Source organism: Cupressus sempervirens, chromosome 3, assembly GCF_028749045.1.
Source record: "Cupressus sempervirens isolate cs-2001-9-10 chromosome 3, ASM2874904v1, whole genome shotgun sequence".
Taxonomy (NCBI): domain Eukaryota; kingdom Viridiplantae; phylum Streptophyta; class Pinopsida; order Cupressales; family Cupressaceae; genus Cupressus; species Cupressus sempervirens.
The window spans coordinates 187,111,145-187,128,751 of record NC_143120.1 but is presented as its reverse complement, the minus strand read 5'-3'; the positions used below and the strand labels follow the sequence as shown (position 1 = coordinate 187,128,751).

The following is a 17,607-nucleotide window of genomic DNA, read 5'->3' as shown; positions in this document are numbered from 1 at the left end:
AATAGCTCACAGAATCTACCAGGAATCAAGTCTTGCTGAATGTAAAGCACGACATCATATGAGATGAGGCTGGAATCGTGCACCGAGTAAACTGTACAAAAAAAATCTCGACAGTTATTTACAATTTCATCAATTTTTAGTTTTGAATGTAGAGTTCCATTTATATAAGAGCTATTATTTGTACTCCGAGAATTCAAGCAACCCAAATAAAAATGATCTTAAAATTATTACCTACGCTTAACTGCTCTCACATTCATCTATTTTAACAGATTCTTAGTTTTGGAAGTAGAGTTCCATTCATAAAAGAAACTTGTGCTGTACTCAACTGCTCTCACTTTTATCTGTGCTTGCTATTTGGATGGCCCACTCTATTGTCTACGCTTAACAGATTCTGCACAGATAAATGTTCATTTAAGGGATGCGGCTATCCTCCATCCAAATTGTACAGTTCACCAATTTTCAAAAAATCAAAAACATTTTCTGAAGAAAAAAAAAATTCGACTTTATTTTGTCTTTAGTACATTTTAGATGGAAATTAGCCTGTCCCATTTAATTTGCCATACGCCCTGCCATACACCATTTTTTCCAGCATACTTTCTACCTCTCACATTGTCAGTCTATACGCTGGATTTTCCCCTGTGCATTGTACTCCTATTCTAATTAATTTCCAGCATACTTTCTACCTCTCACATTGTCAGTCTATACGCTAGATTTTCCCCTGTGCATTGTACTCCTATTCCAATTAAACTAAGCAGCCAACTGCCATGCTCAGAAGACTCGAATTCCTCACCGGTGGTTTCAGTTGTAGATCTCCTACTGGACTCTCCTACAGTTTGTTGATCGGCCAGCAGCTCTCTGTCCACCACTCCCTCCACTTTCTGATGGAATGCTCGTCTCACCCATCTCGGCAATGTTACATCTCCACTGAACATCTCATCCGTGGGCCTCTTTCTAGTCACCATTTCAAGGATCAGAACCCCAAAGCTGTAAACATCTCCCTTGCTACTCACCTCTCCTCCCAATCCATATTCTTGCAACATTAAAAAGGTATTTTTATTTTTGAGAAGACTACTAATATATGGGGGGAAGAAACAGCTAAGACAAACATTAAAATTAAAAAATATGTCGAGTTTCGGTTTTTACCTGGATCAAGGTACCCTGCTGTTCCCTTCAGTCTGGATGTGCTGCTACTTGCAGTTGCAGAAACAGGGGATGTCAATAGATGAGAAATTCCAAAATCAGCCACATGGGCTGTCATGGTTTCGTCCATTAACACATTCGAGGGTTTCAAGTCGCAATGAACAACAGGGAGAGAACAATCGTGGTGTAAATAACCCATTTCGTGTGCCACATCAAATGCAATACTCACTCTCATCTTCAAACTCAAGTTACAAATTCCAGCTTCATTGGTGTGGAGATGTTGTTCCAGGCTCACCTGTTGCATAAATTCCAGTACCAGAGACCTGAAATCTCCAGCACAGGAAGAGGACAAGACTTTCACAAGATTGCGGTGTCTGATATTTCTCAGCACTCTGCATTCCCTGACGAAATTCTTGTATGAATTCTGAGGGTCCTGATCGAATGCTTTAATAGCCACCAATTTATTGTCAGACAAGAGTCCTTTGTAGACTGACCCGAAGCTACGATTGCCAAGTAAATTAGATGCATTAAATCCTTGGGTTGCCGTGTGAAGTTCCTGGCTAGAAACTTGCATGAAACCTTGCCCCAACAAACCATTCATAATTGGTGCCTTTCTAATTCTTCTGTAGAAAACGTAAGATGCCCACAAAATGCCACACGTGACACAATACGACGACAGTGCCAATTGAAGCACCCAAGACGATGTTTCTGCTGAATGCATCATGATTTTTGGCTGAGCTTGCACTACTGCAATTTGGTAAATTCAACCAGCCCAAGACTGCACATGTTCCTGGATTCGCCAAAATGATGTTGCGCTTAGGTTTCTAAAAGCTCCTTCATTTGGGACTGATCCATTCAATTCGTTGTATGAGAAATTTAAATGCCAAATCATGGTGAGATTTGCAATAGAATGTGGCACTGGTCCAGACAACTCGTTGAAAGACAAGTCAATGCTTTCAAGGCTCTTAAGCTGCCCTATTGACATTGGCATCGGCATCATTCCCTCCAATTTGTTTTTGGCAAGATTCAGGTATTTCAATCCCCAGCAACTGCCAATATCGCCAGGGATAGGTCCTGATAGTTTATTAGCTGAGATATCTATGGCTTGAACCTGTTGCATTCCTCGCAGCGAAGGCAATCTTCCTGTCAACAAATTGTATGAAAAGTTGAGATAAGAAGCGAAGGAATGGGGGCTTGAGATCTCCATAGGTATATATCCTGTGAGGTTGTTGTATGAGAGATCAATCATCTCCAGGCGGAAACATTGCCCAATTGCATTCAGTATTCTTCCTGCGAGCTCGTTATGACTTAAGTTGCCTCAGCTGTTGCAGAGTGCCGAAATTGGGAGGAATGGCTCCAGAAATATAATTTCACTGGAGAAATAGATATTTTAGGTTTACCAGCTTCTTAAACTCTAATGGAATTCTGCCTTGCACTTTGTTGGAGCTCAAATCCAACAACTGTACACTCTTTAGACAGCCTAATGCACTCGGAAGTCGGAACCTGCCCAATTACATTGTTATTATATAGATAGAGGCTGGTCAACTTAGTAAGGTTACCAATCTCTTGGGGTATGTTGCCAGTGATATTGTTGCCATTCATGGAGAGTATCGATAGCCTAGGAGAGAGATTTCCTACGCCCCTTGTCAAAGTGCCACTAAAATTGTTAGCCCCTAGACCCAGCACTTGAAGAACGGAGCAATTGGAAAGTATATCTAATAAACACATCCTTTCACAGTGTCCATTTGACAGGCTATCATACTCAATGTTGAGTCTCTGCAGGAGCAGTTAGCATTCCCAATTCATGAGGCGCCACGCCACTTAGCCAATTTTCTGCGAGTACAATTTCCTAGAGACTTTGGGATGTTCCCACTAAATTGATCATCTCCCGCATAAAATATTTCTAAGTAGGGGAGCTTCAGGCCAATGTCTGTAGGAATGGAGCCCACGAACATATCTGCTGTCAGTGAAAGCCACTTCAATTGTGAACAGTTTAACAGAAGCAGAAAAACCCTCCGATTGGGATCTTAAGTTATTTCAGTCTAGTTACAAATACAATTTCCATTTACCCAGTTGGACAAGGAAAGAGCTGGATTCAATTTTACTGACATTTTTAATTACAGCAAAGCTTCTTCATCGATCTGATTCTGATATTCATTGGAGGAAAACGTAACAAAGACAAAAGTAGTGAAGATGACTAAAATAATAAACTGACCTTTACAATCCACAGGCTCTTCCAAATTATTCATTCCTGAAAACAGAATCAATCCATCTGGTATTGCAATTTTAGCCGTTCTTTTTGAAAGGATAGATAACAGATCTCTCGCTTCTCTTATTTGAAGTTTCAAGTCAGAAATGGCCTATACAATTCATGGACTCTTCCAAATTATTCAAAATCTAAACTAGAAGTAATCCACAAAGCTCATCTCTCCTTGCAAATACAAACAATAATTCGATAGAAATTGAAAAATTAAAATAATTACAGAGTCAAAGAGGATTCTATTTTAGTTGTTTTTATTGTAAAAGCTAATAAATATATAAAGATAAAGTTCATATAAAATTTTTCAAATGCATATAATCAAGTCACGGGCTAAGCTCTTAAAAAGCAGGTATATAAATCCAATTACTCTCAATTTTATAGATCTGCCAAAATACAATGATTTGTTTTACAATTTGTTTTATTATTTTTTACCACAGAGCATGAAATTTTTATATTAAATATTTTGTAAAAGTCAGAATTTTACAAAATAGTCAATATTGCGCATCCCATAACCAAAAAGATTCAAGACTTTTGTCTAGTCACGGTGCCATATGGCTCTTTAATTCAATAACCAGCAACTGTTCAAATTGTTTCTTGATTTTTTTTCGTGAGTAATGATGATGGAATCACGTCCTTTGTATTAAAATATTACACATCATGTCTTCAACTGCAGCCTTGTGAGCAGAAATTACCTTAGAAACTAGCAACGTTAAAATATTATCTGATTAAAGATTCTCTGTAGCAACAGAGGCATCGCTATGAAAAATCTAATTATTGCAGTCACTGATTATTAATTTCCTATCGTAAATGATTATTAAATTGCTGAAAATAAATTCTTAGCTAATATCGAAAAATAACACAACTGCAACTTCACTTATAAAATACGGAAAGAAATGCGCAACACAATGAACACAATATTTTTGGACAAATTGTCCCTGAAAAAACTCTTAAGGGAAAACCAATTCTATAGATGAGGAATTATATTAAACTTCAACAAATCAAGAGATACAAAATTCCTTGCCTCTCACTGGCAGAACTCTGACAATCTCCTAATTTCTCCCGCTAATATTCCCCACTGCTATCCCCATGCTAACATTGCGCCCTTGCTAACACTACAAGACAATTTGCTATCACTGCAAACTGCTTCTCAAAAACTTCATATTCTTCAAATGCCCCCCTGACCTCCTTTTATACTACTCTTGTTGGTAAACTAATGGCTGAGATTGATTTACAATCGACGGTTGAGATTAAGACAACTCGATAGCCAACAATAGAATTGGTTGCAAGGTGTCCAAAAGGGAATCACTAAAATTAGTAAATAATTATCCTTGCAATAACCATTTACTAATTTTTGGCAAGTGGACAAACAGTTGTCCAAACCACCCATAACTAATGTTGCTATACATAGATAAGGACGAACAGCTGTCCAAGCTATCCATAAATACTACTCCTATTTCCGAGTCAGAAATAATAGTTGTCCAACTAATAATAATTAACAATCGCGAGCATAAGTTGCTTCAATGAGCATGGTCTAACATGCATCATATGCTGAAATATATAACATACGATAAATATATAAATGATTTGCTAAAACTGGGATCACACAATAATTTTTCTTTGCCCAATAAATTGAAGTTGGACTGATGCTAAAAAATTTCTGTCAAATGCTCGACTTTGCTTCAGCTTAAAAAAAAAAAAGAGTTAAAATTTTAACACTTGGCTTCTTCACTTTGTAAGTTACTATCTACAATTAAATGTGGTTAGTGCTCACCTAATTTTCTAATATAATATAATAATGATATTATTGTAATATATTATATATATATTTTTTTCATCTGTATGTAAAAGATAATAATTTAATAAATATAAGAGAGGGTTCAATAAAAATAATTAATTACACACTGTTATTATTCATAATGAATTGTAATTTAAAATATTAATTAAATTCAAATGTAAATGATGATTTTGTTCTACTCTTTATAAATGTGATAAAAGAAAATAGGTTCCACAGATATTCTACTCCTAAATCACAATCTCATTCTTTGTATCAGAATGTTTTGATAACTTTTTATTTAAAGGATAAGTCTACGACTTTAAGCTTTTATTTTTTTTAAGTACATAATAAACTTTATGATGTGAGTTGGGCGAATGCACCAAGTTGTGGTGTCAAAAGGATAACACACAACTCAAATTTCTAAATTTCTAAAAGTGCACACATGCTTTTTAAAAACTCTATAAATGGGCTACAAACCCGTGACCCATTCCATTTTCCCTTATTTTTTTGAGTTGGTTTCTTCTTTCCCCTCATCAATGTGCATGTAGCTTATGGAATTTGAAGAATTTTCTCATTCTCCTCCTCAAAATGCCTCCTCATTGCCGGAGATCAAGATTGGGATCGACAAGTATGTTTTCTACTCTTCTTTTTGTATTGTTTTGTATGTTTTTTTAGTTTTGCTTCAAATTTGTTTATTTATTTAAAATGCAATTGATTTCTTATCAAGAAATATGAATAATCAACCACCGAATCCCCGACTTGATCAATAAAATCAAAATGAAAACCCTCCACAAGAAAAGCAAGAACTGCCGCAACCTCCACCGATTGAAAGACCTCTTGCTGGCAGCCAAGACAATATAATGAATGAAATAGAAAGAAAGAAAAATGAATTAGAAGCAATCATTGGTAGGTTGAAAGCTTGCGGGAAAACTAATCCTAGATCACAATTGGCATCCTCCCTTGAGTCCATTATGAGTCATGTTGCTTTTGTTAGTAGTTAGTTGGATATTTGGCATGTTAAGAGAGAAGAACAAAAGATATTATGCAAACAAATTATCCTATAAAAATGTAAGAAAAAAGGACATAGTGAAAGGTAACATATGTGCATTGTTTAAAAAGCCTAGAGAACAAGACATTGTTAAACATACAACTAAAAGGTTCTCCATCCATTAGTGCATGCATGATGATATTAGAAATAACTTTTTAGATAAATGGTGGATGGTCTTTGATACCCCTCCCTGCAATAATCACGAGGTTTCAATGTATTTTTTAAAGAAATTGTATTGTGAATTTGTCCTTGGGGAGATCCCCAATTATTTTGATATGTTAGATTCTTAGAGTAGAGGTGGGAGGTCATCATTTGAGAGGTCAGGGGCATGTCATGACCTTAATGTAGTTAGGGTGCCTGTTGTCAAGCCACAGAGTGAGCATGTGATTATTTCTTTAGTTGTGAAGGAATATGTAGAGACCAGTAATCTAGGGACTATTAATGCTTTGACATAGACCTTCATTCATTGCACTAGTCCATTAGTTGAGGAGGAGCCTTCTTTGCGTCACTGTCACATGTGCACATCATGTGGATCCTTAAGCATGTTACATAGTCATGTTAAAAACACTATAGTTGATGGGCTAGTCATTGATAAGTTCCTACGTGACACATTTGGCATTGACACATAAGTAAATTACAATTATAATAAACTAATTTGATCACATTTGGTATGTACAGTGAATGACTAATTAATTAGCATGTTTCGACATTGTTTAAAATTAAATGTAAGATTGTTGATGACCCTAGTATAGATTCCGTAGCACTATTTTAGGTCCTATCAATGAGTCAAGAGGTATCTATAGATTTAATCATTTAAATTAATACATATATTTATTAAGTAATCATATGAAGGATTGACAAATTTTTTTAATCCATGTGCATTAGTTCTCTACTAGACCATCAACATTCATAAGGGACTCCAAACCTAGGCATGATATGAACTTGGTAGAGGTACATTTGTTTCATATTAATTTAATTCATTTGATTATATTTGTTTCATGTTTCATGTTACACGTGTAAATTTTATTATATGATTTGTAGTTGTTGATGTTCGAGACTCCTCCTCATCTTCACCAATCCGTCAATAGTGGAGTTGCTGTCGTGATGGCTAGTTCAGAGCCATTGATCGAGGTATGAAAAAGTTTTCATAGTTTTAATTGTTATTTATAATAGTTATTATTGAAATTTCAAATGATATTTATAAATATGATCGAGTGATTGTATTAATTGGATTTTTGTAGGGCCTTGTTACTCTCGATCATCTGTGAGCCTTTGAGGTAGATGTACAGAGTGACTATTTGATGGTAGTAAGAAAATAAATAATTTTGTGTGTACATATATTTGATTTCAATGTATAATAATTATTGATTCATATATAATTTTTTTGTATCAACTCTAGTTAGAGAGGAGCCTAAACAAGAGGATGAACGAGCATGTGAGGAAGACCCCATCATTCCCATCATCTCCCTCCATGCAATGATTGAAGACCTCTAGGGATTTGTTTTCTTCCCCTCATGGGAAGGAAAAGATATAGGGATAGACACACATGTATAGGCATTAGTGGACATATTTGACATACATTTGATGTATAACATATATTTGATGCATGAAATTATTAGACTTATGACATTATTGATTATCATAATATATGATATGTTTGTTCATGTATGACATTATTGGTTATCATAATATATTATTCATTTGTTTATGTATGACATTATTGGTTGTCATAATATATATATTTTTTTCTTGTTTATGTTTTAAGTATTTTATGTATTTCATTTTAATGTAATTTGCATCCAAAATGATGTAGAGTGCTCACACCAAAAGGTAGTGGATTCCCAACAAGAACACTTTTAAGGAAAACTACATTTCCCACCTTCCTAAGTGTCTTCAAAGACTCTTTCTAACTTGGTTACAGCACTAAACAAACTTCTACCCAATTTCACAAAACTATTTGATCACTTTCCCTATTCAAGGCTTGGGAAGCAATAAGGGAAAAATGAGCAAATTTGAGAAATGGACCCTAATCAACTTCTTTCTTCAAACTAACACTTGAGAAACTTCAAGTAACACCTAGTGATGAGGTTTTCACAACTAGTTTACTCTCCTAACATGTATTTTGTAAAATTTCTCTCAATAGGCCTAATTGCCCTTGTAGAATTTTTTGTGGTTTTCGGACAACAACTTTGTTTTTCTCCACTGAACTCGAAAAAAAAGAGAGGTATTTGGATACCCTTTTTGAAGTTACACAAAACGCCAAAGCTTCAACTCCCCACCCTACTTCAACACTCTTGAACCTATGTAAGCCTCACAGGCCTAATTGGCTGAATCAAGCCTAGAACACTTGGAATGTGCAAGAATGATTTTTTAGGATTGTTTTGTTGTTACAAAGGGTCTTATTACAACTTTCCCAATATTAAATGATTGTTTGTCAAGTTTCATAGCCTAACTAGTGCAGGAGCACCCTGACCATCTCCTTGAAATTTGGAGTCATAATTAGTATGTTTTTGTGTCATGATAGGTTAGGGAGTTAGTTGTTTCAATTCATGTATTTAGGTGTTCAATTAAGGTCATGTTTACCAAGTTCATGTTTTAATCAATATGGTTCTAAGTGAGTCAAAGTGCCTCAAAATATGGAAAATGCCATGTAAGGCCACAGATGGAGTGTTAAAAGGTCATAATAAGCTTTTGGGCCTATTTAGGGTACCAAGAAAGCACATGAAAATATAAAATGCAAAATGTGCAAAAAATGTAAAATTGTCAAAAAAAAGTTGTTGTCAGCATTTTTTGAAAAAATGACAAATTGTGGAAGATGGAAGGTCATCCATCTTGGACAAGCTCTTAGAGGAGGTGTGGTGTAGGAGCACCTCCAATTACACTAATTGCAAGCACATTTGGAGGATCAAAGGAAAAGGGTTAGGGTTATAGTTGGATCTAGGGTCCAATGCTAGAAATAATGTCCAAGATGTAAGGCAAGGAGACATTAGGTGTGTTATAAACCTAATTGTTTACCTTAGTCATTTTATGGGCAATTTCTAAGTAGAAATGGGATAAAGTAGTTTAGAAGGTTGAATAATGGTTATTTTATGATCAAAACCTTCCTAAGTTCCTAGGTGAAGTCTAGGATTAAAATCTAGTAGAATTTGAAGATATTTGACAACTTTTGCAAAAAGTTATCAAAAGTTGTCAATGTTGCATAATGCAACTTTTGTGCAAAAATGCAAGATTTTGAATCCCAACATTCAAAACCACTTTTTATCAGTTGGAACTGATTGAGAATTCTATAAATAAGTTTGAGAAACCTTTCTCAATATAGAAGAGAAGAATATAATGTAATCCTTACATTGAAATCAATAAAATATGTTGTTTTCCGACCAAATCTTCCTTAGAAACTATTTGTACAGAATTGTACGGATTTGCATGAGACTCTAAAGGAATGGAAAAGTTGAAGAAAGTTCATATGAAGGTTTTTCAAGTGCTTTGAGGTCTTCAATTCATACTGGTTAAGAAGAATCGATTTTTGTGTGCATGTTGGTCATAGGAAGTTGCTAACTAGGGTTTTGAGACAAAATGTCTCTTTCCCAAAGATTCCACCATGGGAAAAATCTGAGCCTTGGTGGAAAGAAAGGGGGGAGGATTAATTTAATAATATTTTGGTCTTAGATTAGGAGGCAAGAGGTGTTGGGAGAAATTACTAAACCCTCTGGACATGCATCTAAATGCGACTGTCCAATTTTGGGTTTTTGAGACACAACATGGTTGAGGGGTAGAATAGAAACATAAGAACTTGGATTTAGATGTTTTCACATGTCCCTGAAGTATTCCAATAGGCTTTATTGGAAATTTTTTGAATTCCTTGTACTTGCTTTGTAAAAGTGACCTAATTAGCCTTATTAGGCCTAGGAGTGATTTGCAAACAACTTGAGTTAGAGGACTAGTCAAGGGTCCTAACTTGGTGAGGATTATTCATAAGTAGATAGGAGTTTTTAAAGGTAATTATGACTTTCTGTGGTGGAGTTCCAAGAATATTGCCTTCATAAATCCTAATTTTCTCCTTGTAGCCCTATTTGGAGTTTTAGGTGTGTAGTTTGATTTGCCTAAGCTAGTATTGTGGAATTCATGTTTTAAAACATTTGGGAATTGGATCTAGTATTGAAGAAGGCCATATTTCATCCCTAAATCATTTGGCTTAAATTTTATGTCTTGTTATGCCTCAAGGAGGTGTTCTAGACTTTGAAATTGATCTAGTTTAGATAGTGTGGGTATTGGGAATCATATTGTGGAGCCCTAGGTTGTATTGATGGAGAGTGGCTTGTGTACTCACAAGTAACATATTTTGATATAATCAAGGGACTCTGCTCCAAGTGGTATAAGAGAAACTTAGTAGATATTTGGAGAAAAACAAGTTGCAACCATGTCAAATGGTGGAGAAGAAAATGAAAATGAACTTCCTAACATAATGAAAAATGTTGAACTACTATGGGTGGTGAAGGAGAATGATGCTGAGAGGAAGAAAATGAAGAGAGAGATTGAAAAACTTAAAAAACAAGTTAGGAAAGGATTCAGTGGTAACTCTAAGAATGAGAAGGAGGGGAGTGATGAGGAAACCCCTTGGTAGGTGGAAGAAGAAGAGATCCCTATAGAATAGAGGTTGTTCCTAAAGACTTTGAAATCCATGGAGAGAAGGACCATGGACACTAAACTTGATCTTCTTGTCTATAGTGAGAAGATGGATCTAGAAGAAGGGATGGATTGGATTGACACACTCACTAGTTTCTTTGACTCTGAGGAGATACCAAAGCATCAGAAGGTGAAGATAGAAAAATCAAAGTTGAAGAGATCTGCCTTAACTTGGTGGAATTTCACTCAAGTAGAGAGGGTGAAGATAGACAAAAATCAGATAAGTACATGGAAGAAGATGGTGACCATGATAAAGGAAGCCTATGTACATGAGGACTATGAGGTTCTACTTCATAAAAAGAGGCAGATTCTGAGGCAAAAGAAGATGGATGTCTCTAATTACACTGAGGAATTCCACAAACTCACTATGAAGTCCAAAGTAGTTGAACTAGAGTGTGTCAAACTTTCTAGGTATATGTAAGGGTTGAGGATGAATATCCAAGATCAACTAAGTTTGTGTTCTCCTAATAAAGTCCAGAAATACTTTCGATTTGCATTGAAAGTGGAGGAGAAGCTTAAGAGGAAGCAAGACCAATGAGAAAAAGGAAGAAGCCAGAGAGATTTTGGCAATAGAGGAAGAGGAACAAGTGGTGGCATAGGACAAACTCCTAGAGACTATGGGGAGACCAGTCAGGACAATTCCTTTAGTAAAAACAATTCTAGAGGATCCCATAGGGGAAAAAGAGGAGACTTAAGGGGGAGATCAGGAGGAAGATCATTAGGACCTCCAAGGTGTTACAGATGTAACCAACCAGGGCACTTGGCATCTAAGTATCTTGAAAAGGCAAAGAATCAGACTAATAGGAGAGAAACCCTAGTCAGGGAACATGACAATCAAGAAGAGGAATCCCGAGGATATTATGCAGAACCTGAGAAGGGATAAGCCCTTATGATGAGGAGGGCACTATTGAATTCCCCAAGCACTCATGAACCACCTCAGAGGAAGAATTTGTTCAGAACCACTTGCAAATGTAGGGACAAAATCTACAGGATGTTGATTGACAATGGGTCTACTGACAACTTGGTATCTAAGGAGGTAGTAAAGAATTTGAAATTAAGGAGGGTACGACATCCAAACCCTTATAAGGTGTCTTGGCTCACAAAGAAGCAAAAAATTGTCATAAAGGAAAAAGCTTGGGTGAAATTCCATATTGGAAGGTACAAGGATAGGGTTCTTTATGATATTATACCAATAGATGCTTGTCATTTGATATTAGGAAGACCGTGGAAATATGATGTGGAGGCACACCATGATGGGAAATTGAATATATATACCATCAACCACAAAGGTGGAAAGGTAACTCTATTACCTTTAACAAATTCTGTAGAAGAACAAAAAGGTCTCAAGTTTTTGTTTTTAGATGGAAAGGAATTTCCAAAAGTTGTAAAGCAAGAAAAGGCTCAATGTTATGCCCCAGTCATTTTGCCTAAGGATGATAGAACTAAGAAGGTTGTGAAGGAAGTGAAGCCCTTGAGACATGTAGGTCCTAAGGAGGTTGCATACCTATTGGACCAGTATAAAGACATTGTCATCAAAGAATTGCCAAGTGAGTTGCCCCCAATCAGAGACATAAGCCATAACATAGATTTGATCCCAGGAGGAACATTTTCTAATAAGGAAACATTTAAACTAACTCTAGAGAAGAATCAAGAAATGTCCAAAAAAATACAAGAACTCCTAGATAAAGGATTAATTTCAAAAAACCTTAGTCCTTGTGCAGTACCTGCCCTATTGGCCCCTAAGAAGTGAGGCACATGGAGATTGTGCACTAATTCTAGAGAAATAAATAGAATCACTATTTGGTATAGGTTCCCTATGCCTAGGATAGAAGACCTATTGGACCAACTAGGGGGAGCAAGGTACTATACCAAGATAGACTTAAAAACTGGCTATCACCAAATAAGGATTAGAGATGGTGATGAGTGGAAGACTGCATTTAAAACCAATGAAGGCTTTTATGAATGGAGGGTGATGCCTTTTGGCTTGTCAAATGCTACAAGCACTTTCATGAGACTCATGAATGAAGTGCTCAAGCCATTCCTTGGAAAATTTGTCATAGTGTACCTTGATGACATCCTTATTTTTAGTAGGAGCAAGGAGGAACATTTAGAACATCTTAACTTGGTGTTAAAAAGATTGCATGAAGAAAAGATTTTCATAAACTTGGACAAGGGTGTTTTTATGCATGGAGAACTTGTTTATTTGGGACTTTTAATCTTAGAAGGTAACATAAAATTGGATCCTAAGAAGGTGGACGCCATCTTGAGTTGGCCTTCTCCAAGAACCATGACTGAAGTCAGAAGCTTTCATGGGCTTTGTTCCTTCTATAGAAGTTTCATTAGTGGCTTTAGTTAGTTGTGCGCTCCTATCCTTGAAACCATCAAGGGTGGGCAAAACTATAAATTTTTGTGGAACAAGGATGTAGAAGAGGCCTTCCAAATGCTAAAGAAGAAGGTAATGGAGAAACCTATCCTAGTGTTCCCTGACTTTCAGAAGATTTTTACTATTGAATGTGATGCTTCTAACCTAACTATAGGGGTTGTCTTGAGTCAAGAACGAAGGCCAATAGCCTTTTTCTATGAGAAACTAAATGAATCCAAGAGAAAATACTCCTCTTATGACTTGGCACTATATGTAGTCCAATCATTGAAGAAATGGAGGCATTGCGTCCTTCCAAAAGAATTTGTTGTTTTCATAGACAACCAACCCTCAAGTTTCTTGAATATCCAAGAGAAACTAAGCCACAAACACATGAAATGGGGAGAATCAATTCAAGCCTACACCTTTTTAATCAAACACAAGAAAGCGGTTGCCAATAAAGTGGTAGATGCACTAAGCAAGAGGAACCACGTTGTGCAAGAAATCCAACTCCAAAGTGTAGGGATCAATGCTTTGAAAGGCATGTATAAAGATGATAATGATTTCAAAGACATCTATAATGTGTGCTCTAACTTCTTTGAAACATATCACACTAAATATGTTGACTAATTGATTCAAAATGGGCTACTATTCAAGGGGCATCAACTATGCATTCCACAATGTTCAATGAGGGAGAACATCATTAGGGAGAAGCATGTAGGTAGCATGGGAGGACATTTTTGTTTAGACAAGACCTTGGAACAAGTGAGAAGGTTCTACTATTGGCCAAGACTTTAGACTAAAGTGAGGAAGATTGTGGAGACATGTACAATTTGTCAGAGGGCCAAAAGTACATCCACAAATGCAAGACTATACCAACCTTTGCCTATTCCTACAAGGCCTTGGGAGAGTTACAACATGGACTTTGTGATGGGATTGCCTAGATGACAAAAGGGAAATGATAGCATATATGTTGTAGTGGATATATTTAGTAAAATGGCCCACTTCATCCCTTGTAAAAGCATCAATGATGCATTAGCAATTGCAATTTTATTCTTCAAGGAGATTGTTAGGATATATGGTTTTCCTCTAACCATACTATTAGATAGAGATGTGAAGTTCATTTGTCACTTTTGGAGGACCTTGTGTTAGCTCTACCTACCATCCAAAAATGGATGGGCAGACAGAGGTGGTCAACAAGTCTCTTGGAAACCTACTTAGAAGCTTGAAAAAACAATATGGAGACAAGTGGGAATCAATCCTACCACAAGTAGAGTTTTATTTTAATGACGTAGTCAATAGGAGTATAGGGAAGAGCCCATTTCAAATAGTTTAATGGCAGAATCCAAGAGGTATCTTAGAACTTAGGGAACTACCTTCCAATGCTTCGTTCAGTGCTCATGGAGAGGAGTTTGTAGAAAGAATGAAAGAGATTCACGACTTAGTGAGGTTAGCACTTGAGAAGAGTGTAGAGAAGTATAAGCAGGCTAAAGACAAACATAGAAGAGATGTTCAGTTGTAGGTTGGAGACTTGGTTTGGGCATACTTGAAAAAGGAGAGGTTGCCAAAGGGAAAGCATACCAAACTACTCATGAAGAAAGTAGGAGCTTGTCAGATATTGAAGAAGCATGGAATGAATTCTTATGAGATAGAGTTTCCCCCACACCTTGGTATCTCTCCCATATTTAATATTTGTAATCTAACCCCATATAAAAGTGATGCAAATGCAGGTTTAGAAGTGCATCTTGAAGAGCTTAAAGAAAATGTTTCAAGGATACCAACCCATGAACCAAGGAGACTTGAGAAGATCTTGGATACCAAGGTCATCAAACAAACTAGGAAGAATGTGTTGGCTCTTGATTTAACAGATTTAAAAATAACCAAGAAACCAGACCAATACATATAAGGCTAGAAAATTCCTATAATGGATGCACTTGACTATTGATCTTGGGCCAACTATAAGGGTAATTCCTTCTTTTTCAGGCTTTGCAAGACCTAGGAGGGTGGACCTCAGATTCTTTAAATAGTACTAGTGTAAGGCATACAACTAAATCTAAATAATAGATAAACTCTCTTAATCTTCTATGTTTATGCAAGCATTCATGGGTGAAATAGCTAACAACAGAGCACATGAACCTGATAAAACAAGTGAGGGAAACTTTTTCAACTTTTAAACATAAAGGGAAAGATTATTCAATTGATAATTTGGATCTTAGCATAACTCGGGTATGCAATAACAGAGAACATGCAACCTCTAAGCTAACTAGTCCCTTATCCATTAGGCATCAACTAAACTTTCACATACAAATGGACATCTTAATATACTCATATACTCAGACATCTGATCTATCTATCTGACTTGCAAATAGATATCTATCTTCATAACAACTCTCATAGTTATGGTAATATCATCCTAGTGTAACCTACAACCCTGTCAATGTAAACAAGCATTTACTTGGCTTCTTTGTTCCTACAACAAGTTTATCTAGACATACAACCTTAAGGGATTGTAATTGAGTTTAAGCTCTTAGTTCTTAAACACAAAAAAATGCAAAGAATAGAGGAAGGATATGAGAATCAAAATGAAACTAAAGAAAATGAAGCTCTTGTATTAATTTCATTGAAACTAATACATCATTTGTATGTCAAAATTTAGAAAAGACACAAAGGATGACTATGTAATATAACAATGCTTCAAAAGAAATACAACACTGTTGTTCATAACATAATAACACTGAGAAAATGGTATCACAACTCTAAAACTAGAGCCAACCTTATGCTCTCACTAGTCATAAAAATTGGAACCCTTAATGAGCAGAGAAGAAGAATATATAGAAGAGAAGATATTTCAGGATCTAGAAACTAAAATTGACATGTGTCCCACTAAAAATGTCTTCAATTTGATGTTGTTGAAACTAAACTTCTTCATCTGCCTATAACCAAAAACCATAAATGATGCAACAAAATATCTGATATATCTAATTAAAACAATTAGCAAAATATCTTATGGAGAAAATATCAGGTACACATCAAATATATGATGGAGCCTTGAAATTTGATTTTGGCATGTCATTTCTGCCCTTGTCATGAAATCAACCGTGTTTTTGCCAAAAACACCATTTGCAACCAAATGCATTTAAAACCATCAAATCTCCCTTAAAGTTACTGATCAAGTCAAATCTAATAAAAATTTGATTATATCTGATATCACTTCAAACTGAAAACACAAATCTACAATTTTCACTGAGAAGCCCCTGGAATCAAAAACCTCCTGTAGCTACTTCCAAAAAATAACTATGCAAAAATGTACTGCAGAAATGAAAAATTTATCTCTTCCCAGTTCCAGCAGTATGCTACACTACATATTCTGGATAAAAATTGTGCCTCTGATACCAATTTGAAATTCTAGCTCCTGAGCTATGAACAAAGCATTAAAAAGGAAAAAATTAAAAGTTCTATATAGTCAAAACTATATAAAAACTTAAAATAATTCAAATCCTTGAAATTTACAACTTTATGCATTTGAAACATGTCTCAAATTTATTTTTTATATTCATTTTCATTTTCTCTCCAATCTGCCATCACCACATGTCCATCCTCCATTGGTTGAAATGCTCAAGCAGGCCCCACATCAATCATGCATTTGAAATTTATGAGAAATCATCCTCAACTATTAAACCTCCCTAATCATACAAAAAATAATTTATTGTAGCATCTTAAGCATTTGAAATGAACTTTACAATCTTACAAAAAAATTGTAATATCGTATCCTTTATTACTCATCCTCCCAACCACCCGACAAAGGCAATTTTCATAGTATCTTAAGGAGTTAAGCCTTACCTTTCAGTCAGATGATAACCACCTTAATGTAAGATCGTAGGCCTTCAATCTTAATCTCTTGATGCTACAAATTGGCATAACATTGCATACCTCCAACTTTGGTGTTCTGACCCCACAGTGAGCCTCTTGGAGCTGCCACATGGCACTCCACCTTTTGGAGTTGAAAGTTAAAACATGTCCTCTTTGCCACTAGCCTGGCTCCACATTGTCAAGTAGCGTGGACTATTCATGTTATTTGACATTAAAGTTCCCTTTCTTTTAAACATGCGCAAATCTTCGATAGGAAAAATGTGGGATAATGCACTCATTCGATGAAGATCCATGTGAAAAAATGTTGATCCCTATTCAAATATCTTGCACAACACTTGGTCTTTTTTTTTATGACTATGTGGAGAACAAAATACTTATTTTCTATGGGCATTCCAATGCATTTCGATGACTATCAAGTCTCTTTTCTTCAACATGGGGCTCCTCTTTCAAGCTACGGCCTCTTTCTTCATGTA

At 35.9% G+C, this 17,607-nt stretch overlaps 1 pseudogene across 1 annotated transcript; it reads right to left on the bottom strand.

Moving 5' to 3' along the window:
* Positions 1-568: 568 nt before the first annotated feature.
* LOC149565425 (uncharacterized) lies at positions 569-17,245 on the bottom strand (annotated as a pseudogene). The gene is made up of 4 exons (XR_016361382.1): positions 17,195-17,245; positions 3,356-3,500; positions 1,144-3,166; positions 569-1,030 (listed from the first exon to the last, which is right to left on the bottom strand). The product of XR_016361382.1 is annotated as an uncharacterized LOC149565425 (transcript).
* Between the last annotated feature and the right edge of the window lie 362 nt (positions 17,246-17,607).